Source organism: Harmonia axyridis, chromosome 3, assembly GCF_914767665.1.
Source record: "Harmonia axyridis chromosome 3, icHarAxyr1.1, whole genome shotgun sequence".
NCBI lineage: Eukaryota > Metazoa > Arthropoda > Insecta > Coleoptera > Coccinellidae > Harmonia > Harmonia axyridis.
Genome location: NC_059503.1, coordinates 8,662,297 through 8,681,328, shown reverse-complemented (window position 1 = coordinate 8,681,328; position 19,032 = coordinate 8,662,297). Strand labels below are relative to the sequence as shown.

General features: G+C 37.8%; 10 non-coding genes across 10 annotated transcripts; all 10 read left to right on the top strand.

Moving 5' to 3' along the window:
* The first annotated feature begins 5,663 nt into the window (after nt 1-5,663).
* On the top strand, nt 5,664-5,736 carry Trnak-cuu. The gene has a single exon. It is a non-coding gene; the product is annotated as a tRNA-Lys (tRNA).
* A 109-nt stretch (nt 5,737-5,845) lies between these two features.
* Nucleotides 5,846-5,918, top strand: Trnak-cuu. The gene has a single exon. It is a non-coding gene; the product is annotated as a tRNA-Lys (tRNA).
* Nucleotides 5,919-8,325: 2,407 nt separating this feature from the next.
* Nucleotides 8,326-8,398, top strand: Trnak-cuu. The gene has a single exon. It is a non-coding gene; the product is annotated as a tRNA-Lys (tRNA).
* Nucleotides 8,399-8,502: 104 nt separating this feature from the next.
* Nucleotides 8,503-8,575, top strand: Trnak-cuu. Its single transcript has one exon. It is a non-coding gene; the product is annotated as a tRNA-Lys (tRNA).
* A 7,315-nt stretch (nt 8,576-15,890) lies between these two features.
* On the top strand, nt 15,891-15,963 carry Trnak-cuu. The gene has a single exon. It is a non-coding gene; the product is annotated as a tRNA-Lys (tRNA).
* A 109-nt stretch (nt 15,964-16,072) lies between these two features.
* Nucleotides 16,073-16,145, top strand: Trnak-cuu. The gene has a single exon. It is a non-coding gene; the product is annotated as a tRNA-Lys (tRNA).
* A 109-nt stretch (nt 16,146-16,254) lies between these two features.
* Nucleotides 16,255-16,327, top strand: Trnak-cuu. Its single transcript has one exon. It is a non-coding gene; the product is annotated as a tRNA-Lys (tRNA).
* Nucleotides 16,328-16,436: 109 nt separating this feature from the next.
* Nucleotides 16,437-16,509, top strand: Trnak-cuu. Its single transcript has one exon. It is a non-coding gene; the product is annotated as a tRNA-Lys (tRNA).
* Nucleotides 16,510-17,002: 493 nt separating this feature from the next.
* Nucleotides 17,003-17,075, top strand: Trnak-cuu. Its single transcript has one exon. It is a non-coding gene; the product is annotated as a tRNA-Lys (tRNA).
* A 109-nt stretch (nt 17,076-17,184) lies between these two features.
* On the top strand, nt 17,185-17,257 carry Trnak-cuu. The gene has a single exon. It is a non-coding gene; the product is annotated as a tRNA-Lys (tRNA).
* The last annotated feature ends 1,775 nt before the right edge of the window (nt 17,258-19,032 follow it).

Sequence of the window (19,032 nt, the reverse complement as noted above, 5' to 3'; positions counted from 1 at the left end):
TTGAAAAACGGTTATAGTGAATCAATTTTTAGTGTTTTTTCGTAAATTTCGAGTTCAAATTTCCTCGAAACTGTGAGTTCGATGAAAATTCGGTTAGCGATGTCAGAATTGACTTTCTCTTATTAGCCCAATTTCAAACTAACCTGAAAATTTCTTCGTCAAAAATTTTCGTAAAATTTTCCATACCTAACCTCTTATAGAATTAGATTAATTTTTTATTGGAGAATAAATATATGCACGATATAACTTTCCGAACCAACACTCAATTTTCATGAGTTTTCATAAAAAAATAAAATACAAGAAGTATTGTCAAAAGGATTTTCCTGAAAATAAAATGAAGACGTAAAAACGTATTTTGAATTCTCGCATGGGGTGTAAAAGGACAGTAAATCAGAGGAATTATTGAGATTACTTCACTCATCCTGAAAAGTAGCTCAAGCAAGGGAGGAGTAGTTAAACTTTGGCATATCACGAGAAAGCCACGTGGTATAAACCCCTCTTAAGGTGTCATACATCGCCTGAAATCAAAGTATGCGTTACGGCGTTTCGGATTCAAGTCCATACGCAGAACACTCGGAATAAAGGACATGCCACATCACAAAAACGGAACGTCGATAAAAAGGCTGACGCAGGCTATGATTTGATATTCCTCGCGCATTCTTCAGTTGACCGCTATCTTCGAATCAGAGGCCTACCGCCTAGTTACGATGAACATTGATGGACAGGCATGTAGCGGCCAGCTCGTTGGTCGTGTAATTATTTTTAAATTCCTTGATAAGATATCGCTTGCTCAAATCGGGTAAATGCCGCTCTTCTCTGTCTCTTTATTAGGATTTACTTCGTCACTAACCTCAAGAACTGTCAGTTTGCCATCAATCACTTGGAGCCGAGATAAGGTCTGTTTTGCATATCGAACAGGCCGAAGGGGAAGGACATTTGTTCTCGAACATCTGTTGCTACCTCGGCTCGGAAACGAGACTGGTTACTTGGTTACAGTGTTGTCAGGTCAGGTCCAAAAAAAAATTTGCTCGGGACCTCAGAGTTATAAACATAGATAGAGGGTGCATATGTCATTTTCACTAAGCAAATTTTGTCCCCAACATGAATTATTAAATTTGACATGAAGAGCGCGGAAATGAAAACATATCAATAACACGATATTTCACTCAATTCGCGAGTTTCTCTTCAAAAAACGTTGATTATGGATCAACGTTTCATATTAACTCAAAATATATTGAAATGAATACCTACATATATCAGAAATTTAGAAAACAAACTACAAGCGTACCAAACAAAGTGAAACAACCGATGACACTAGGAGAGCAAAAGTTGCCAAACCTTGGATTTCAGCAGGTAGATATAGAAAATAATAAATATCTGCTTGTTATAAATTCGACAATTAGGTAAAAATATTGGATTCTAAATATTCAAATTTGCATATTTAATCGGGAATCACTCAAATAAATATACGAGTATTTCATTCAGTATAATATAAATTCATAACGATAAAGTACAATTGTGGATTTGAAAATATATCACAATTCGAGAACGAATCTAAGCATTTTGGAGACATGGAAATATTGCGTATATTCCCTCTATCTATGTTTATTACTCTATGCACGGGACCTAATCAAAAGTAACCAGATTTTGATAGAAATCACCAAATTCTATGTTTTTGTAGAAATGGAAACAAAACCTTTCACCAGGTGATTGGTAAGAACAATAGATCAAATCGGTAACAGGTCTAAAAGGCTGAAGGTATACCAAGCCAATCGATCCAAGCTTCTATAAGATTGAAATTTTTTTCAAAGAGATTGTAGAAGAAATTGCCGAATTCGACCTGACACGTCAAAAAAATTAAAAAAAAAACACATTTTTCTAAATTTTCACATCTTGTTCTGACAAAGCCTTGCTCAATGAAAAAAGTTTGCCTCCATTTAACCAGAAGATTGGTAACAATCATGGACAATATTAATCAGTTAATCAACTCACTATTCGTCTTGATCCAGACAAGTTCGAAAGTGGTACTAAGAACTTGGCACTCTTGTAAATTTAACTCTTAACTGTCAACTTTTGAATATACCAGACTTGATGAATTTCAACTCATTTTATTTCCGCATCATTTTCTATGTCCCTCATATCAAGTGCCGCTGTCGTTTCCTTGAAAATATGAACATTTTGATCTAAATATCCTTCTAGGGAGAGAAGTTTTTCGCTTGCATTTCGATAAAAATTTGGACGGAAGAAAATGGTACTACCAATAGTCCCGAATTCGAGTATATACCAGAAATTTATTGAAGAAGATCACACCAATAATTTTAGATATTTTAATTCTGATAATTCACTGATACAGTCACAACCAGAAAATTACTAACAGCAGAAACGTAGTTTTACTTTTGTCTGCAATTTCCTTTCAAAGTTTTCCCTTATTTCTATTGTTCGAATAGCAATTTTCATTTAGGGAAGAACATTTTTAGTGACTCGAATCAAATTGTCCGTTCCGACACAAAAAAAGTCACACTTTTACTCATAATAAAACAATATATTATTCTAATATTTCCTAAAATGTAAACAGTCTCTAGAAAAATTATTCAGATAATTGTGAAAAATGATATTTGTGAAAAGATTTGACATCAGTGCTTTTTTAGTATAGCGTGAGCCGTGAGCCCAAAAGTCATAAGATAAATTTCTCTATTTAATACTACTCTTGTGGTACGTTCTGTCATATTATCTCTTCTTATTTGCTGGGTATATGTACTTAGGGACTTATCTAAAGCTTGACATGTGTAGTTTGTTTTCGATAGTGCTATGTACATTTATGTGTGTACATATTTGTGATGTCTACATTTGTTTGTCCACTATGCACTCATGGTAGCACTCGAACGAATGAAGTTCAAAGATACATCAACCACTCTTATTCGTCAGACAACTTCCATTGCCATTGAACATGTTGATGAATTTTTTTCTTTGCCGGAGATCAATACTCTTATATTTCATCAAGGGAGGTTCTACTTTGTGATGAGAATAAGCTTTTCAAAATTATTAGTTAAGTGAAATAACAGAAAAAATGGGTGTTTTCATATACCAGTCAAAATCATTATCATTACATGTCAGATAAGTTTATCTTTTTAGCTTTATTTGATTCTAAACTGTGAGCAAAGTTAAGATAAAGTTCAACCTATTTGTGAATGTTTTTTCCTCATCTAAAATTCAAATTTTTTTTTGAAAAGAGAATTTAGGCCATCATATTCGTTTCAGGGGATGTAGATTAAGAATACTTAAGTTATTTGAGTTTTTATCGATATTCTTGTTTTGAACAAACAGGAGGCCACAATTTTCGACCAATCGGTGTAAAACTTGGAATGTAGGTGCTGCATCGAGTCCTCACGAAGTTGATCGATTTTTGTAGAAATCAGGAAATCTTTTTAATGGTTCTCGAATTATCCAAGATTTACCGAAATTTTGGGTTCCAATTAAGGATTTCTTTGTACATCTGGTATGGAAAAAAATTCGCCTAACTCGGCGAAATTCGGGAAAAACAGGAATTTCACGTAATTTTAAGATACTGAAGAAATGCTTTAGAATTTCTCAGGTCGCATCCACAGATACATCGTAATTTAAAATTCCCTCCTAACCTAACAAATACGGCCTATTCTCGGAATGAATCCCGATTCCGATCCAATTGTGGCTCTTTCGTCACGGTCCTCTTCCCAACAAAGCCATAGAGGATCACATCAAGGGGCCACTAAGGTAGAGGCAACACGATAGCGTGGATGTAACAGCTTAACCCCGATGGTAATAAATCTACGGGATTAAGAAACCATTGTCCGTATTTTATTTATTATAACCATTAACACTAGTAATAATGCATTTGTTATACTTCAGAGGAACATATTTTATCGGTCTGTCGGCAGTAGCATATGTATGTTCACCACGTCGACGGCTAAACCGAATATTCACGGTTCCAAGGTCATTATTAGTATTTGGTGGGACCAGATCGGCGTAGTGTATTATGAGTTGTTGAAACTGACTAAAACAATCACAGGCGATCTTTATCGATCGCAATTAATGCGTTTGAGCCGAGGATTGAAAGACAAACGGCTGCAATACAACGAGAGACATGATTTTATAGTTCGACGATGCTCGACACCATGTTGCGAAAGTGGTCAAAACCTACTTGGGAACGTTGAAATGGGAAGTCCGACCCCACCCGCCGTATTTTCCAGACGTTGCTCCCTCGGACTATAACTTGTTTCGATCAATGGCACACGGCCTGGCTGACTTCTGGTCTTATGAATAAGTAAAAAATTGGATCGATTCGTGGATCGTTTCAAAAGATGACCAGTTTTTTCAACGCGGGATTCGTACGCTATCTGAAAGATGGGAGAAAGTAGTGACCAGCGATGGACGATTCTTTGAATCATAAAAAAACGGCGGAAGCAAAGTTGTATGCCTATGAATTTGTCAAATGTCAAAAGATGATAGCTCCATAAGTGACGCTTGCCCAGATAGCGGGCTATTCAAAATGAAACTTCTCGTTGGAAAATCCTTTATGAGAATACAGCCTTACAACATACCTGGTCATGTTAAAAATTGGAAATAAAACTTCTTGGTGAGAAAAAGTACTATGTACTAAGTTTTTCGCTCTTCTACAAGAAGCACATCTTGCTCAGTTTGCCAGTATTTTATGAATTTTTATCCGAGAATGGTCTCATACGATGATAAAGAATTCGAGGTCAAAATAGTTTCTGTCCGACCGTCCAGCCGCCGTACATGATACAGTTAATTCGACATACAAAACCTATTTAGATCCATCTCTGTCTCCTCGGAATATAATCTGCAACTGCGACCGAGAAGAACAGAAGCTGCGGCCCCACGATTAATGTTGTGCGGCCTACCTTCTCCAGAGCCCGTCTGCCTATCTAGCCCGTAAATCAAGAGAGCTGAAGGAACACTTCCTCGCCCCTGTCATTTGTTCCACGGATGTCATTTATTCAACGCCTCTGTGTGTGTGTATACGAATATTTGATTTATTCATTCGTACGTATTAACAGCGTCCAAGAAGTCGACTGAAACTTGAGGTGCAGAGGGCTTCTGTTCAAGACTCAACCTTCGGCCACCTGAATAAACAATGGCTTGGGATATGAGTGGTACTTTTATTTGACGTGGTTTCGCCTTTTGATAATTGGTTGTTCAAATCTTGATGTTTTTGATAATGTCTACCTCTGATTATACGGGGTGATGTTAAATTGGAGTTACACAAGAAAATGAGAGATTCTTTGGTTAATTTTAAGAAAAAAAAGCCTAAAACATGGGCCCGCATAAAGCTTTGTTTTCGAGATACAGGGTTTTTCACATGGGCGTAGCCAGGTTTCAGTTTCGGGGGGTTTCAAGATTCAGATTATCGACTGCGGCTGCGCGAAGGTTGGTTGATAGTGATGCTGACTCTTTTTACTTTCATAAATCTTGACATTCTTCACCTCTAAATTTTGTCCTGTTACAGAAAATGAACATGAACGTGCCTTTTTTCTTGTTTGAAACAGAACACTGCAAATATTACACATGAACTTTATTATGTCCTTTTATACCAAATGAAGCCCTTTTTAAATAATAAATAAAGATCTCAGAAAAACTAGGTGCTTGATACAAAAAATTGTCACCAAGCCCGGCTAGCTCAGTCGGTAGAGCATGAGACTCTTAATCTCAGGGTCGTGGGTTCGAGCCCCACGTTGGGCGATAATCTTTTTTCGGCGAAAGTGATTTGAGAGACTCATGCGCACCTTATAATTAAACCTTTCTGACTAATGTTGAGGTTATAATAGTGTTTCTCAGGTTATATCACTAAGCCCGGCTAGCTCAGTCGGTAGAGCATGAGACTCTTAATCTCAGGGTCGTGGGTTCGAGCCCCACGTTGGGCGCTAAAGTTTTGTTCGCAGCTATGAATCTAATCAATTTCAGGGAGAGTCGATGTGATTTTAGATGACTTCATATATGATGTAGAGATCTCAGAAATATTAAGTTAAGAATCATCATATTATTTACTTGTCATTATGCGTAGAAAACTTTCTGTCAGAAATAATAAGTCAGAATCAATTGGGAGGGAAATAATTGTTCGTTTCACTAGTTTTTCAATTTGTTTAGAAAATGTTTCTTTTTTTTCAATAATTTTTCATTGTTTATCTGTTGTCATTTACTTTACTTTAAATTTTTTTATCAATGTTTTCTTCACTTATGTGGGCCTAAAACGAGGATCTCTACATCCCTGGCAAGTATTTACATCACTACGGATAGCCTGACAACGCAGAGATTCCTTGAATCATATAACGAGGGGTTCTACTGACATGGGAGTGCCGTAATATCATGAAGGAACTGGCCAGAGGGAATAAAGTAACTCTACTATGGGTACCGGAGAATTGTGGAATTGAAGGTAATGAAAAAGTCGAAAACCTAGCTAAACGTTCATCAAGGTCAACACCTGTTGGTCCTGAGCCTTTCTGTGGGCTTGAAAGGATCAATAAAAGGCAGCGGTCCAACAATGGAAGGGGGGTAATAGAAAAACCCTCTGGAGAAACACTCCAGGTATTGCTCAGGCAATGAAATTCATGGTACTTTCACCGAACTGTACCAGGAAGCTTCTGAAGCTTCCACAAGCTCAGCTTCGAGTAATGCTGACAGAACACTGTCGGTGCCAATACACTCTGTACCGCATGGGTAAGTCAGCAGATGAGATATGCAGGCTCTGTGGAAAGGCGTAGAAACAGCCAAACATATAATTTGCAAATGCCCAGGGCTGATTGGCCTAAGAACCACTCACATGGGAAGTCAGTTCTGGATACTCACGAAGTAATAGCTGAGGCTTCTAAGTTTGTCGTTAGTTTCGTTAACTGTATCGACGGCCTCACTGGTTTTGCATGAATAGGTAAGGTTAAGAACAAAATATCAAATTGGTACAAGTTCCCGGAAGGCTAACAGAGCTGCAACGACCCCGATTCAGTGAATAAGAATAATACTAACGGTTGGCGAGCTTTCTTGAGCTAAGTTTGTTAAGGTGCACCCTCTCCCTGGGAATAATCGTGTTTCGTTCCGATATTGCTGGTGGACTCATCATTGATTTCTGCCTAAGACACTCAGTCGGTGAGAGGTGACTCTGTTGCAACGCTAGACCCCTATAAATCCGCCGGGGCCAAAGTAAGTATAGCGCGAAACCCATAACGCCATCTTCGAGCAAACAGAGTCACTACGAAGTAATCAAAATTAAATTAACATATGTTTCCAATCTCCCTCCAATAAAACCAACCAGTAAAGAAACGAACAAAGATCTATCCCGACACCAATAAACTCTGGATGCTGCAAACTATCCCCCCGTTATGAAGTCCTCCACATACATCTTCCACATTATGCTTCCCGAGAAGATATCTCCCACCATTCCTTACGCCGCCGATATATTGCCAGTCTCGGCCGGCGACTTGATTTATTTTTTCATTTCGGCCGATTTGATTTGTGGAAACGACCAGGGCCTGTCGGTCCTACGACCGTATAACTTGATATAGAGGCTGATAAATTAAAAACGCGCACACGAGGGGCGGCGTCTGCCCGGCCGCCCCCGATCCGAGTTATGAAATCGAAACAGTGCCATAAACATCGGAAAACAATAATTCCCCCGTCCCCGGGGCAGATTCCTTCACTTCTCCGCCGCCATAAAAATAATTCATTCGTTAATGTCGCTAAAATATAGCTGCGACATGCATTTCGACGGCGTAATCGTAAAAATAAGGGCCGGTAATAAAACCCATATTGATAAATGGGCCGCAATTTCACGCAGATGATTTACGATGTCGACTGAGGGCTGCCAAAAGGATGTCGTCGTATGGTTTCCCTCCGCAGAAATACGATCTCGTGTGCACTTCCGGAATCGTTTTTTTCCGACGTAATTCTATCTGGAATGACTTATACATGGCGTGGAAACACGAGAATTATGTGATGATGAACGTTTCTTCGGGATTTGCTATCGGCGGCCAAGTTCTGTTATTGTTTTGGAACGTGTTGAGAGGTACGCCACTGGTTGGACAGTTTTGTTTGGAGATTTATGCAATCCATTCGAAATGCTCATGCAAAGTAGAAAAATATTTTCGACCAATTGATTAGACCTTTTAATTTTATCTTGTAACAGAAAATAAACATGATCGTGCATTTTTTCTTGTATAAAACAAAACACTATAAATACTACACATGTACTGCATTCTTTCCTTTTTTACTAAAGCCTTTTCAAATAATAAACAAAGCTCTCAGAATAAGTACGTGCTCAATAACATAATTTATCACCAAGCCCGGCTAGCTCAGTCGGTAGAGCATGAGACTCTTAATCTCAGGGTCGTGGGTTCGAGCCCCACGTTGGGCGGAAATCTTTTGTCGGTTAAAGTTTGAGTAAATCATGCGCGCTAAATAATTTAACTTTTCGTACTACTTCTGTGCTCATAATAGAGTTCCTCACACAATTACTAAGCCCGGCTAGCTCAGTCGGTAGAGCATGAGACTCTTAATCTCAGGGTCGTGGGTTCGAGCCCCACGTTGGGCGAAAACTTTTTTTGACTATATAGTTTCTGAATAACTATGAGCACTCATAATCATCCAAATTCCACTTTGGGAAAACAGTTTTCCCTAAAGTTGTGGATTTAGGAAAAATTTCTTTATTTATTTTATTCGCTAGTTGTTTTTATGCGATATATTATAATTATTGCTTCATGCAGCCACAAAGTCCTAGTTTCGAAAATTCCCGAATTTTTAATTTTCAATTGAATTGCGTAACGAATTACATCAAGTTTTTAATCCACAACGAGAAAATGGTTAAAATATATTTTTTTCAGTAGGTATATTGGTGGGAGAAAATAAAGAACAATTTGTAAAATTTCCATTAGGAAGATATATCTTTCTTCCCTCGGTATTCGAAGATTCCTCAAATAAAAACTCCATCCACTACATCTAACCATATTCTCCCGGACACTTCCAGCACTCCATATTAAGACGCAAACACACTTGATGTCGATACATTAAACAGACGGCGGTCTTGTTGCAATTGTACCGGGTAAATTATCGACAATAAGGGTCAATTAAAAGGAACGAAACAATGGAAGGAGGTGGTGATAACAATATTAGCGAGTGGCAAGCCGAGACAATGTGTAATTACGGAACGTAGCGGTTTGACAGGCAACACGCAAAGGAAATATTAACAGTCCTCGTTTGTCACGGAAAATGCATTAAAGGAGAACATCCATTATGTGCCCTTCCTGTGGAAGAATTATGGTGAGGTGGTGCGTTCTTATCAATCACATTGTTGGGGAACGTATCAGTAGATTAGGTGTTATAAGAAACGACAGTTTGGACAATCAATTTCCCATTGCAATCCTCTAAACTTCATCTAGAGATATCCTAAAGAATATATTGTCCAATGGATATAAATCCAGACTTCAAGGTGACCTGCTAATGTTACCAGTTTTGGAAGTTATTTGTCAAAATTTCTACAAACTATTGTTATAAAGTCATTAGAGGTGTGAGTTGATGCCTCCCTCGTCTTGTTATTACCAGGATTTTTCGAAGAAGGCTAAGAATTGGCACTGGTACAAAAACACCACTTTCTGTTGGCAGTAATGAGACGGCTTCTTTGATCTTTACAAAAGTATGGGCCAGTCCTTCAAAGTTTTGCTTCAGAAAAGAGTCTCGTAAGCATTTTTTGGAGCATTTGTCCTGGTACCTACATTTTGGTTTGAAGAATTCTTGAGACATTTCACATAAGCATATAGATGCAATTAAATTGAATACAATTAAACTAAGGTTTTTAAACGCTAATAGAAAATTTTGAGTTCAGACTTCAGAGGCATGTTGCACCAAATTACTTTGCAACTTCTCACTTATGTTGCACGAAAATCAACCAATGTTGGAAAGTCAAGTAAAAGTTGCAAGGTAGTTTGGTACAACAATTTTTCACCTTGAAAATTCGACAGAATGCAAATTAAAAATTTGGATAGTAGTTTGGTGCATTAGAAGAATGATATTCGAAATTAAACTTTGTTTTTCCATGGATATTTGTCCTCCTTAGGGACTATTGCCTCATCCCTCTTTCAATGTTATTTTTTAATTTGAAATTCAACAGAATCGATGTTGTACTGAAATGTATGCAACTAAAAACCTGTATTTCATTATTATAAAAGGAAGATGATGAAGTGAAGCTTAGTATTATCTGTGGGAATCATTTGAATAGACTGAAAATATCTAAAAAATGTGATCAAATAAATCTTCAGGCGAAATTTTCACATGTTATCTCACCTTTTTTTTGTACTCCAAATAAGAATGATGTAATTGATTCAGGCACTATCTAAGTACGTGTAAGCTGATGATCCTTCAACAACCTCTGTGGGCAATAGAAAAAAAAAAGATTACCTGCCAATGTATTCTGTTACTTGCCGGTAAAGTCTTTGTTGTGAGATCCCTGCCTCTTTTATCGACGCCACAGATGAGTGAGTGTTTCTTTCTACATTCAAGACAATTCTTCACGCTTTGGTAGATGAAATCTGGGACAGGTACCCATTGTTGAGGTTAGATAAATGATGGACGTGTACAAGGAAGCAAAACAATATTCTTTGTTAGTGTTAATTTACTATTTGCCATGGGTCTTTTATGTTTTCTAACCGGTCTATCGAAGTGTGGAACGTACAGCTGTCACTTCAGTGGCGTAGTCGATGTGGAAGCGTATGAAATCGATATTTTGGGAATTTGTTGAATCTAAACAGCTGTTTATGATGGAAGTTAGAAGGATAAGCACGTTATCGAATTTCAAGGTTTAATATAGAGACCATTTGTTTGGCTTTGAACAGGTTGTCTTTCATTAAACATTGATTAAAAACATTAGAAAAGCATTGACATGAATGCCAATTGTGATCTTAGAGACCACATTACTGTATAAATGTATGTATATGTATGTTAATCCTGTAGATTTTCAGAATAAAGTATAACTATTAGGCCAATTGAAAAGTCCCCGGTCTGATGAACAGATGTCGGTGCTAGTATTAAATCCACATGATTTTTAGTTAGTACAACCTTCAAACGATACGTGTCAAAATTTGACAGCAGTCCGATCATTAGTTGTAGTTAGTAAATATAGCGTTGTGAGTGTAGCTACTTTTGTTATTTGCAAAAAGATGGAAAAAAAGAATTTCGTGTGCTGATCGACAGTCAGCTGAGTGGACTGCACACGATGAACCGAATCCAAAGCGAGGTAAAACATAATAGCCATCTGGCAAGGTTATGGCATCAGTATTCTGGGATGCGCAAGGTATAATCTTTATGCCGTGTCACAAATCAATGGAAATAATGGCAAAATTGCATGAATTGGGCTTCGAATTGCTTCTGCATCCAACGTATTTGCCAGATCTGGCACCCAGCGCCTTTTTTCTGTTCTCAGATCTCAAAAGAATGTTCGTTGGAAAGAAATTTAGCGCCAATGAAGAAGTATTCACCGAAACTGAGGCCTATTTCGAAGCGAAAGACGAATCGTAAGTACTACAAAATGGAATCGAAAAGATGGAAGATCGATATAATCGCTTTATAGCCCTCGAAATTGAATAATTGGCGAATTTTGCCAAAAAAGTCTGTTTTACTATGGAAGACCGAGGACTTTTCAATTGGCCTGTTATATGATTGGGTATATCCAATGAAATCTCTAAAGCTCTACACATCGCCTCAGTGATTGCGTCATTTTTTCGATATTCTGCTTGAATTTTCCATAGTTTTTAATTTTTATGACGCTAATAACGAACCTTGAAATCATTATTCTCAATATACTCGCAGAATTTTATCCTACTTTAACTACAAACTTCGTTGAGATTTTTCCGTTCTCCCAATATTGCTGGTGTTTACAGGGTGATTTATTAGCTCACCGAAAAACTTCGCTATAAGGAAGGAAGATCAGATTACATTTATTCTGTTGATATAATCTATTCATAACAATTTTTTATTTTTGTAATGTTTTTGTGATTGATATATTATCTTTTCATTATTGAATGACATAACCGACTGAACACAAATGACATCAGTAATGTCAAAAAATAATACACAGTGTTGCCATTTCAACGGTTTCGAATTGAATCATACCTATCGAAAAACCCTGTAGAATACCATCAGAAATGATGAACTCAGTCGAGTCAACAGTCACGTCACTAGATTCATTCGAAAATTGATTACCGGATTATGATCGTCCGGAAAATATACAATCTCGAGACAGCTGGAACTCCGTGGCATCCCAAAACGACTGCGGCCCCACGTTAACGCAAACCATTCAAAGAAATCCATCATGGGAGACTGTGACAAATCGAATAATGGACTTACCGGCGTTCTGTTCGCGTTACTAATCGAAGTTTTCGTGTGACAAAAGCTGCTAAATTATATCGGGGGGTATTAAGAGCGATGTTTTGGCGTTGTCACGAAAGCCGTCACAAATCTTGAAAAATTAATTTCATGGACTGTACAATTATGTGTTTCGTTTTGATTGATGGAGTTGGTTTTGTGTGGTGGCAACCGGTTGATTATGTTCTTCTTTATGGCGTTCCTGACTCGTTCTGGCGGTTCCATTGACTCTGTCCGTGTTGGAAATGGTGAAAGAGAGGTCTTCCCGAATTGAAATGTTGTTTGGTTGAGAACATGATAAAGAAGATTTTGGGAATATTAATTTCAATAAATATTCTGTTCGGACAGTTTTCAGGAATCAGTGGAAAATCTATGGCAATAGTCCTAAAAGTCGTTATAATATGAACAATATTTGAAAGGATACCGCATACCTACTTTATTAGGGAAAGAGGCCTACTGTTAAATTGGCTGAATTTTAGATATGTTATAAGTCCAAGTCATTCCAAAACAAAAGTTCTATAGGCAGTATAGGCAAAAGTTTTTCTACAGGCTTGTTTTGACACTGGAGGCCCTTGAAAACTCTCATTTAGTCATTTGTTCTCCATTGTTAAACAATACAAAACGGTCAAGAGCCAATATAACAGAACGTTAGTGCATCGATTGAGACCAGAAATTAGGAGAAATCGTCCTCTAATGCAAAAGAAAAAACTCCTTCTTCACCACCTGGTAACAAATCGATGAGAACCATCCTCAAATTGAACGAATTGGCACTTCAATTGCTGACCACCCAGTCCAATCTCCAAATCTGGCCTCAGCGATTACTGGCTTTTTACAGACCCCAGAAGTATGCTCTAGACTCCAGAGAAAGAAATTTGTCACTAATGAAGAAGCTTATTTCGAAAGAAAACACTAATCTTTCTACAGAAAGGTCTTGGAAAAGTTAAAGTATACACATCACTCTTAAAAATAACTTTTGAACGAATAAAGTCAAATTTTGAAGACAAATTTGATTTGATTGGTTAGGCCCGGGAATCCTTGAGTGAATTTACGTTGTAAATATGACTTAGATTTCAGGCTTGTCGCCTGATATATTTGAGGGAAAATTTTTTAAGATTCTCTATATTTTGATTTATGTAACTTGTTAACAATAAAATTTGATTTAATTTGTGTTTACGTCCTAGATCAGGAAATGTCAAGTGGTTTGTATGTTCGTTAATGGTTATATTTTGACTGTCAGAACAGCGCATCAGCTGATTATTCGTTTGGCTGATGAATAGCAGCAGTACGTCACGTAGAGTTCTGAACGTGGTAGATGTGGTAGTGTGTCCCACTTAGGTAGATATTAGATCCGGACGATCTAGATCATAGTGCCTTCTTTCGATTTCGATGTTTTTTGTTGTCAACCCCGTTTCGCACTCTCATGAGAGATTTAGGTTATTGTTCCCGCACCTCAAGGTACGTTAAAAAGCATTCCTTAGAACTTTCAGGATTTTCTTCATGTCTCTGATTCACGCTACTACCTTGAACATTCGTTAATTACCATTAATTTTTTTTTGTTAAGGATTAATTTTAAAAATTAAGTAAAATGAAACAAAAATGTGGAAGAATCATTGAAATATCTCTAGAAATGAAAAAGTTATGGGACTTTGAAGTTGCGCTTGGAAGAATAATTTCATAGTACGCAGCGTCTAGTGTGTGACGTCACGCCACTTACACGAGGCGACTGGTATTCGCAGTGCTTACGAATTCATTGGTGTACAATCACTTGTGCCGTTCGTGTCGTGTTTTGTTCGTTACACGATGGCTGAAATAACTAACTATATACATACATATAAATTACTTTTTTCTCTTTTTACTTTTTACTCCTCACATAAATATATTTTGCCATTGATAGACTTCAACAACCAGTACTCAACTAAAAAACTGTTTATGAAACGTTTTTCAAATAAATCATCGTTATAAGTTGAACCATGATGAAGCAAACTCAAAAGTAGATACTTAGGTACTTGAAAAGTTGAACTCCTTTTATTTCAGCACTGACATAAGATGGATTGAAGGAAAAAACTCCATCACTGCGAATATATCTATTTTAGACAAATTGACACTTTGTCCTTTCACGAAGCCTTCTTCCATTATGGTGACATAAAAACAAAACTCGAGTTAAAACTACACTGTACAACTACAAACGGCGCGAGAGCCTTGGCGCGGCTGAGTATTCAAACGTAATTTATGGTGTAGCGATCACAGGCAAATGCCGTGACGTCACAGACCAAAGACGTTTCGCGCTAAAATACGTAAATTTAAATAATCTATTTCTCAGTCATTTATTGATGGATTTTCAAAATTTTTTCACTGATTTATCAGTTTTGCTCTATATTTTAATTCTATCGTGTCAAATATAGTATTATCAACATCACTAAACTAGTCCATTGTGGATAACCTCTCCCTATCACTAGATCATCCACACCAACCCCTAATCTTCCGCTACACTGCTCAAACACCGAACATGACTCATTTCAACCTGATACATATTACGTCTTCGAAATACGTATCCAACCATCCGACATGGGACAACAATTTGTATCCATACTCCCTCAATTACTTGGCTATCCCAACTACGCAAACAATGTCGTCGGATCGCTCCATTAGCAGTGCCTCTTGAAACAACAAAGGCTGCTAGCAGCTAGCCAATCACCTCTGTTGTCCCCTTATTCAGCATATTGCCCTGTCTCCATTTCTGCCTAGGCCCGAAGACGCCGTAGAAGCAAACAGCGGCGGTATGATGTAGTGGCCTGTGTATTTGCTGCAGATTTCATTAACGATGGAAACTATTACTGGTGTTTATCCGCATTCCGGCCACTTAACACGGCGTTTTGTACGTTGTCGACTATTCTGGTGGGTTCTGTTGTGGGAACGAGTCTCGTTTCGGAATCGATGGATTCAGTTTGGAATTGGATAATCTGCTGGGGCTAGCCGTTGACGTTTATGTCCACCTCTATAATTGTAACTAGGAGTATAACCACAATATTAAGTATTGGATGCTACTGTACGAATTGAAGAAATACCAGGTCGTATTCTACGTTTTTTTTAAGACAAAAATCTAATTCTCACTCATTGAAATTTCGATTGAAATGCATATCAATACTTAGTATCATTTACATATATTTATTATTATTGAAAAAATTAAACGTGTGAAGAAAAAGGAAATAATAATCGTATCAAAATTTCGCAAATATCCAAGAAACTAGTTATTTATCATTGCATAACTATCTATGACACTAAATAATTTTAACTTCCGCAAAATGGTGCTTTTCAATATTATTCCTCAGGTTGAACATGTTTTCTTATTTGAAACCAAACACTGATAGTTTTATACTATCAGTGTTTGGTTATTATGTACTTCATTATTTCCTTTCAATCTGAATAAATCCTTTCAAAATAATAAATAAAACTCTCAGAATGAGTGGGTGCTTAATACTCAGTATTGTAACCAAGCCCGGCTAGCTCAGTCGGTAGAGCATGAGACTCTTAATCTCAGGGTCGTGGGTTCGAGCCCCACGTTGGGCGAAAATCTTTTGTCGACGAAAGTGATTTGAGAGACTCATGCACACCTTATAATTAAACCTTTCTGACTAATTTTGAGGTTATAATAGTGTTTCTCAGGTAATATCACCAAGCCCGGCTAGCTCAGTCGGTAGAGCATGAGACTCTTAATCTCAGGGTCGTGGGTTCGAGCCCCACGTTGGGCGAAAATCTTTTGTCGACGAAAGTGATTTGATAGACTCATGCGCACCTTATAATTAAACCTTTCTGACTAATTTTGAGGTTATAATAGTGTTTCTCAGGTAATATCACCAAGCCCGGCTAGCTCAGTCGGTAGAGCATGAGACTCTTAATCTCAGGGTCGTGGGTTCGAGCCCCACGTTGGGCGAAAATCTTTTGTCGACGAAAGTGATTTGATAGACTCATGCGCACCTTATAATTAAACCTTTCTGACTACTTTTGAGCTTATAATAGTGTTTCTCAGGTAATATCACCAAGCCCGGCTAGCTCAGTCGGTAGAGCATGAGACTCTTAATCTCAGGGTCGTGGGTTCGAGCCCCACGTTGGGCGAAAATATTTTGTCGGCGGAAGAATCGGGTTGTAGGTTCGATTGGCAAACTCTCAAACCCATAATCCGACCCTGAACTATCTGCGACTAATATAATAAAAAAAGTGAGTAACTTGTTATCTGCGACTAGTTTCTGATATCCTTTATTAGCGGATTGGTTGACAGATATATTGGGACGTATCAATATCATAATCAAGGAGGTTTTATTTCAACACGAATATAATTCATAAAATTTAGTTCTAAAACTTCTTTGAAAATTGGCATTAGACAACATTTCCTATACATATTTATCAGAATTGTACAAGAGCAGTAAATTCGATCGCAGAAACAACCGAATATAAATTTTCAATTCATAATTATTGTTAATCATTGTAGGATAAAATATCTAAATAAACTCTTCTATTCTAATTTATTCGAGGAACTCATGCGCACTCAATAATTATACCTTTCGCAAAGGTGTAGTTTATAATTGTGTTTCCCAACGTATATCACCAAGCCCGGCTAGCTCAGTCGGTAGAGCATGAGACTCTTAATCTCAGGGTCGTGGGTTCGAGCCCCACGTTGGGCGCAAATCTTTTGTCGACGAAAGTGATTTGAGAGACTCATGCGCACCTTATAATCAAACTTTTCTGACTACTTTTGAGCTTATAATAGTGTTTCTCAGGTATTATCACCAAGCCCGGCTAGCTCAGTCGGTAGAGCATGAGACTCTTAATCTCAGGGTCGTGGGTTCGAGCCCCACGTTGGGCGCAAATCTTTTGTCGACTGAAGTGATTTGAGGGACTCGTGCGCATCAAATTATTATACTTTTCGCGCTCATAACCTAATAGAGTTCCCCACAGAATATCACCAAGCCCGGCTAGTTCAGTCAGTAGAGTCGTTGATTCGAGCCCCACGTTGGACTAAAATGTTTTGCCGGCAGATGTGATTCAAGGAACTCAAGCTCAATAATTATTGCACACCTCCAGATGAATTTATTGATTGTAATTTTGTTTGAACCGGTTATCCGCATTTATTTTTACTTTCAATATAAAATGATACTTGATGAAAAATCTCATAGTTGACTCGTCAATACGAAAATCATACAAATTTCCTCTTGTGAAGTTATCACTTACTTCAGTAGTGGAAAACAAATAGAATCCCATCTGTAATTAGTACAAATAATGAGAAACATAACACCTTCCTTGATTGTCAGGAAATATGAGCACTCATTACACACCCGCTACCTCAGCAGCAACACCTTTAAACTGCGCGAAGCAATGGATTAAAAGGTGGAGACTACATGACGTTTATCAGAAAAGAATAACGAAATAATTGTGCATGATATATTATTATGGTGGTATTAATTTATGACAGTTCACCTAAACATAATTCATATTTATGGCTGCCCGGACTGGCAAACCGGTTGGAAATTATGCTCTTCGAATAAACTTATACACATACATTACCCTTGGTACACGGTGTGGATCTAAAAATACTTTATTACCGTATTAAATATCGCGGCAAGGAAAATAATAATTTATTGTATAACATGAGAAATCGAGATAAATTACTGCAGATCGTTTGAATAACGATGCAAGTTTGTGTAGTTGCATTTTATTTCCGTTATTACTTCGATTTATAACTTCTGATCGAGCCTGATACATTGCAACTTTCTCGGTTTGGCTTGCGAGCCGATAAAAAGCTCTTGGTTGAGTTATGTGGCGGAGTAAATTATGCTGGTATATTGCATGTATGGGGAGAATTATTAGGTTTTTCGAGCAGTAAGTTCAGCGTGCTGAAACAAGCGATAAATAGCGGCGAGCCGCCTAGGTGTTGCGTATAAAAGAACATATGGCTTATAGGAGCCAATCTTAATCGACCGTATCTACAGAGAAAGGATTCAATTTTGCTAGCTTCTGGAATAAGTACTAGCATATGGAGAATAATTCACGTTTTCATCCGTTGAATATTGGATATTTCGGAGGAAGTAAATTTTATTCTTTCATTTCAAGTGAAAGCTTCAGCTCAAACTCTTGGTGATGAAAAAATTTATCGCCCAACGTGGGGCTCGAACCCACGACCCTGAGATTAAGAGTCTCATGCTCTACCGACTGAGCTAGCCGGGCTTGGTGATATTACCTGAGAAACACTATTATGAGCTCAAAAGTAGTCAGAAAAGTTTAATTATAAGGAGCGCATGAGTCTCTCAAATCACTTTCGTCGACAAAAGATTTTCGCCCAACGTGGGGCTCGAACCCACGACCCTGAGATTAAGATTCTCATGCTCTACCGACTGAGCTAGCCGGGCTTGGTGATATTAGATGAGAAACACTAATATAAGCTCAAAAGTAGTCAGAAAAGTTTAATTATAAGGTGCGCATGAGTCTCTTGAATCACTTTCGTCGACAAAAGATTTTCGCCCAACGTGGGGCTCGAACCCACGACCCTGAGATTAAGAGTCTCATGCTCTACCGACTGAGCTAGCCGGGCTTGGTGATATTAGATGAGAAACACTAATATAAGCTCAAAAGTAGTCAGAAAAG